Here is a 6,137-nt window from a genome sequence, read left to right on the forward strand (position 1 = left end):
TGCTTGTTTTCAATAAACTCCTACACAGTGAGTACCATAGATACAGAAATTCTCCTATGGATATATTTGAAATTGGCAAGTGGATACAAAAATGCAGTTGGCAGGAATGTCTGGACTGACAGAGGCACTCATGCATGTATGCAACACAAAACAGGATCATAAGGTGAGCTGTATTAGGAAATTGTATTGCCTGTATGTGACACCAAACTGCTAAGCAATGTGTCTTCACCTCTCATTTCATTGCTGGGCACATTGCTAAGTGCTCTAGTACAGATTTTGGAGCACTGATGTTCCCTGGGTAGTTCCATACTATGATCTTTTAGGAAGTAAGAAAAGTAAGGCATTACAAACAATGTCATGAAATGGAACATCCTTTTAATTTATGACTCACTAATGTGCAGATCTATACTTAGTCTTTTGAAACTTTGCAATGAAAATTATAACAAAATATAACAAAATATAAAAAGAAAGCATGGAGACTCACTTCCATCTTCACAGGTGTACCGGGTCTGCGTGGCAAGGTTTTGGCAGCAGCGGGGGCTACAGGGATGGCTTCTGTGAGAAGCTGCTAGAAGCTTCCCCCATGTCCAATAGAGCCCATGCCAGCTGGCTCCAAGACGGACCCACCGCTGGCCAAGGCCGAGCCCATCAGTGATGACGGTAGCACCTCTGTGACAACATATTTAAGAAGGGGGAAAAAACCCTGCACAACAGCAGTGGAGACAGGAGTGAGAATATGTGAGAGAAACAACTCTGCAGACACCAACGTCAGTGAAGAAGGAGGGGGAGGAGGTGCTCCAGGCACCAGAGCTGAGATTCCCCTGCAGCCCGTGGTGAAGACCATGGTGAGGCAGGCTGTCCCCTGCAGCCCGTGGAGGTTAATGGTGGAGCAGATATCCACCTGCAGCCTGTGGAAGACCCCACGCCAGAGCAGGTGGATGCGCCCAAAGGAGGCTGGGACCCTGTGGGAAGCCCGTGCTGGAGCAGGCTCCTGGCAGGAGCTGTGGCCCCATGGAGAGAAGAGCTCACGCTGGAGCAGGTTTGCTGGCAGGACTTGTGACCCCGTGGGGGACCCATGCTGGAGCAGACTGTTCCTGAAGGACTGCACCCCGTGGAAGGGACCCATGGTGGAGCAGTTTGCGAAGAACTTTAGCCCATGGGAAGGACTCACACTGGAGAAGTTTGTGGAGGACTGTCTCCAGTGGGAGGGACCCCATGTTGGAGCAGGGGAGGAGTGTGAGGAGTCCTCCCCCTGAGGAGGAAGGAGCGGCAGAGACAACATGTGATGAACTGTGGGGGAGGAGGTAGACAACTTGGGAGTGAAGTTAAGCCTGGGAAGAAGGGAGGGGTGGGGGGAAGGTGTTTTAAGATTTAGTTTTTATTTCTCATTACCATACTCTGATCTGATTGGTAATAAATTAAATTAATTTTCCCAAAGTCGAGTCTGTTTTGCCCGTGACAGTAGTTGGTGAGCAATCTCCCTGTCCTTATCTTGACCCACGAGCCTTTTGTTATATTTTCTCTCCCCTGTCCAGTTGAGGAGGGGAGGGATAGAGCAGCTTTGGTGGGCACCTGGCGTCCAGCCAGGGTCAACCCACCACAACAGGTTAGCTGAGACAAATATTTCCTTTTTTGAACAACAGATACTATATTTAGGTAGCCAAATAGCTGCTTAGCAGCAGACACAGAAGAGCAAAGGTCTGTTCACCTAGAAGTGATTGCATTTTTTTCAATGCTTTCCCTCTGAGTCTGTCACTATCCTGTGAAAAACCAAAGAGCATTATCTGAAAATTCCACCCAGTCCTGACCCCTATCCAGGCTCCTGCAGGGACAAGAAAGTTGTTGGGGTTGTTCAGCTTGGAGAAGAGAAGGCTCCAGAGAGACCTTATTGCAGCCTATCAGTACTTAAAGGAGCCTTATAAGAAAGATGGGGACAGATTTTTCAGTAGGGCCTGTAGCGACAGGACAAGGGGGAATAGTTTTAAACTAAAAGAGGGTAGATTCAGACTAGATGCAAGGAAGAAATTTTTTACGCTGAGGGTAGTGAAACACTGGCACAGGTTGCCCAGAGAGGTGGTGGATGCTCCATCCCTGGAAACATTCCAGGTCAGGTTGGACGGGGTCTGAGCAACCTGATCTAGTTGAAGATGTCCCTGCCCATGGCAGGAGGGTTGGACTAGATGACCTTTAGAGGTCCCTTCCAACCCAAACTATTCTGTGATTCTGTGATAAGAAACAGTTTTCAGTTTGATTCCAGCAGAAAATAGTTTTGCATATTGAAACATGTAAATAAATCTTGATTCACCTGAGAATAAATATTAAGAACATAAGATTTTTCTAAAACATAAATAGAGAAATACCTAGATGCTTGCTGGTGATTTGCTTAAATTTTGCATGCCATAAATCTATGCTTTTTACTGAATTCTGAAAGAGGATTGATAAGTCACTAACACATCAGATGCAGTCTCACAAACAAAAGATCATTTTTCTGAAGCGCACACACAAATGCCAGTTATGGAAAGTCATTAAGTCCAATCTCAGATGCCAAATTAATTCCGTCTATGTTAGGGCATTTAGGCAAGTAAACCAAGAATATCCAGGTAGAACTAACTTCAGCTAGAAGTGGTATCACTTTGGTATGACTTTCACAATCTGAGTATATAATGATAAATAAAAGGTTTTGGTTATGTACGTGTACTGACATCCATCTCCATTGGCCCTCTTGGCTTATAAAGAGTATAATGTAACTTATATAAACTCAGCAATTTCGTATGCAAAAACGATACGCTCTTGGTAAAGTGTTCTCTGTGAGGAGTACGTACATTACTGCAAGCTGCTACATACCTTCTTAAAGAAATACACATTCTACTTAATACACTAATTTAACTGAAGAGGTTGGCACTATAAGATCATTGTCCCAGAAAAATAAATTGGAAAATAAACAGTGCCTAGAATTAATGGAAGTGTAACTGAAAATTAAACTATCTCCAGTATGAATTGATGTTGTTTACTGGAAGTTTGAAGAAAAATATTTATTTTCTTTCCTTCTCCTTTAACAGATTGCTCCCCTTGGGGCCTAAATTCTAAGCAAACTGTTATGATACTATGCAACAGATTTGTCTGAGCAACCAGCTGAAATTTCAGCAGCATTTGGCTATGGTGATATATTTATCAAATCTCATTTGGAGATCTGAAACTCTAGATGGTTCATCATATATTTCTGTCTGCAAAATCCTCTGCATTAGATACTATGGGAGTATTTCATCCATAGAATTACTGTTTTTCATATTAATGAGTTATAAATGAGAGCTTAATTACTACTAATTGCTTGAAAATCCACTGTCGGTGATTATAATCACTAACGATTAGATTGTTAAACATTGATCTTTGTCTATCTTTAGCAAACTTAATGAGAAATTATGGATCAGATCCTGAGTCTCTGATTCTGCTGCTAAGTGCCAGTGGAAGAGAACCTCTGCTCACGACTGCCGTTACCCCCTGGCACTGACACAGGGGCTGAGTGGGAGACAGCAAAAGATGTGAAGGGAATATATTGCACTCTTGCAATCCACAGCCCACAGAATTGTCTCCAGGGACTACTTATCCTGGTGTAACTGAATCTTTTAGTCCAAATCTTCCAAATCTACCCTTGATCTTCCTTTTTTCGGTATCAGGAGAATGAGGCAGCTCCACCTTGAAGGCACCTAATAACTTCTTGCAGTTACAAGTGCAATGTGGGCTCACACATAGATTTATCTACCTCTGGATGATTTCAATTGACATTAAGTAATAACTGTTAGGCTTCTGGTGGGCATTTAAAATGTGTTCAAACTGCTTCGTTAGGCACTTGACCACTTTTGTACAGCTGGTGCCTACAGCTACTTTCTCCAGAATGGCCAGCAGCAGAGTAGGTGTACTTCAGACAGACCAAAGTTCTCTGGTCCAACATACTTTTGCCCTTCAAATGTTCTTTTAGTATGTATTTAATTATGCATTTTTTAAATAACACGCTTGCAAAACGATACCAATTGGAATGACAGGTTACAATACTCCTTATTGCAGTATTGTACTTAAAATATTTATTTGCTCTGTTACAACACTGTCCTTTAGTTTAAGCAGCTCTTCACCCCTTTCGTGTCTATTCTTCAACAAGGCTCAAATCCCACCCTTATTTAGGGTGTGTCAGATAGCCACTAGCAGATAAAGCTGAAACCATTTCAGAAGTTATTGCAGATATCTTTTCTCTTTCATTATTTAAGGTTAGTTTCTCTACCAGAGTGTGCACAATGAACCACTTGAGATCTCTTCATCCACTTTGAAGAAAAATCACCCAGTTTATAGTTTAAATAATCTCTGCCTGGGAATTTAAGTTAAATGGATGACTTGTGTAGAGGTAGATGACACTATCCTTTCCACTGCCTCGACTGAGAGAGCTGTATCATCCAACAAGTCAGGAACATGTAGTTGCAGTAATTTCTTAAACCACCTCAATGACGCTTTCAAGAGAACACCTTTCCAGAGCAATAATTTCTTCTCATCCTGCTCTTCGTCAGAGCCCTTTTCTGCACCTCTGTCAGCCTGAATTGACTTTTCTGAATAGGAAGAGACTGCTAAGTAATAACCCAGATGCAGTCTCAATAGCATCCTGCACAATGGCATCTCTGGTAAAATGTATCTTGGAAAGACTGAGAGAAATAAAAAATGAAATACTGCACATATTCTATATACATAATTGTCTCACTCTAGTTCTACATAGAATATGTATATGTTCTATACACAGTTCTATGTATCTATGTATATATAGAATTATGTATATAAATTAAAGAACCTAATCCTGTAATTCACTTAAGCACGTTTGTAAATTTACGGAATGAGGAATCACAGTGATTTGAATGAAATTAGTATATATTCTATAATTAACAATTTTTGCTGAAATGGAGCTATGGCTAAGAAAACTTAAGTGAAAATTAATCACTACTTGTACTGCAGGGCTACGACCTTATTGGCATCACAGAGATGTGGTGGGATGGCTCCTATGATTGGAGTGTTGGGATGGAGGGATACAGGCTCTTTAGGAAGGACAGGCAGGGGAGACGAGGAGGGGATGTCGTCCTCTATGTCCATGACCAGCTGGAGTGCATGGAGCTCTGCCTGGGGATGGATGAGGAGCCAACTGAGAGCTTGTGAGTCAGGATTAAAGTGAAGGCAGGGACAGGTGACATTATGGTGGGGATCTGCTACAGGCCACCTGACCAGGAAGACCAAGCGCATGAGGCCCTCTGTAGAGAGATAGGAGCAGCCTCACGCTCACAAGCCCTGGTCCTCATGGGGGACTTCAACCACCCCGATATCTGTTGGAGGGACAACATGGCAGGGCATAAGCAATCTGGGAGGTTCCTGGAACGTGTCGATGATAACTTCCTTCTCCAAGTGGTAGAGGAGCCAACGAGGAGAGGTGCTACGCTGGACCTTCTCACCAACAAGGAAGGGCTGGTGGGGAATGTGAAGCTCAAGGGCAGCCTGGGCTGCAGTGACCACAAAATGGTGGGGTTCAAGATCCTTAGGGTACCGAGGAGGGCACACAGCAAGGTCACTCCCCTGGTCTTCAGGAGAGCAGACTTTGACCTCTTCAGGGATCTGCTTGGTAGAGTGCCATGGGACAAAGCCCTGGAGGGAAGAGGGCCCCAAGAAAGCTGGGTAATATTAAAGGATTACCTCCTCCAAGCTCAGGAGCGATGCATCCCAGCAAAGAGGAAGTCAGGCAAAAATGCCAGGAGGCCTGCATGGATGAACAAGGAGCTCCTGGACAAACTCAAACACAAAAAGGAAGCCTACAGAGGGTGGAAGCAAGGACAGGTAGCCTGGAAGGAATACAGAGAAGTTGTCCGAGCAGCCAGGGACCAGGTTAGAAAAGCTAAAGCCCTGATAGAATTAAATCTGGCCAGGGACGTCAAGGCCAACAAGAAAAGATTCTATAGGTGCGTCGAGGGTAAAAGGAAGATGAGGGAAAATGTGGGCCCTCTCTGGAACAAAATGGGAGATCTGGTTACCTGGGACATGGAGAAGGCGGAGGTACTCAATGACTTTTTTGCCTCAGTCTTCACCAGCAAGTGCTCAAGCCTCACCACCCAAGCCGC

The sequence above is a fragment of the Pygoscelis adeliae genome, unplaced genomic scaffold (genome assembly GCF_000699105.1).
Source record: "Pygoscelis adeliae isolate BGI_AS28 unplaced genomic scaffold, ASM69910v1 Scaffold267, whole genome shotgun sequence".
NCBI lineage: Eukaryota > Metazoa > Chordata > Aves > Sphenisciformes > Spheniscidae > Pygoscelis > Pygoscelis adeliae.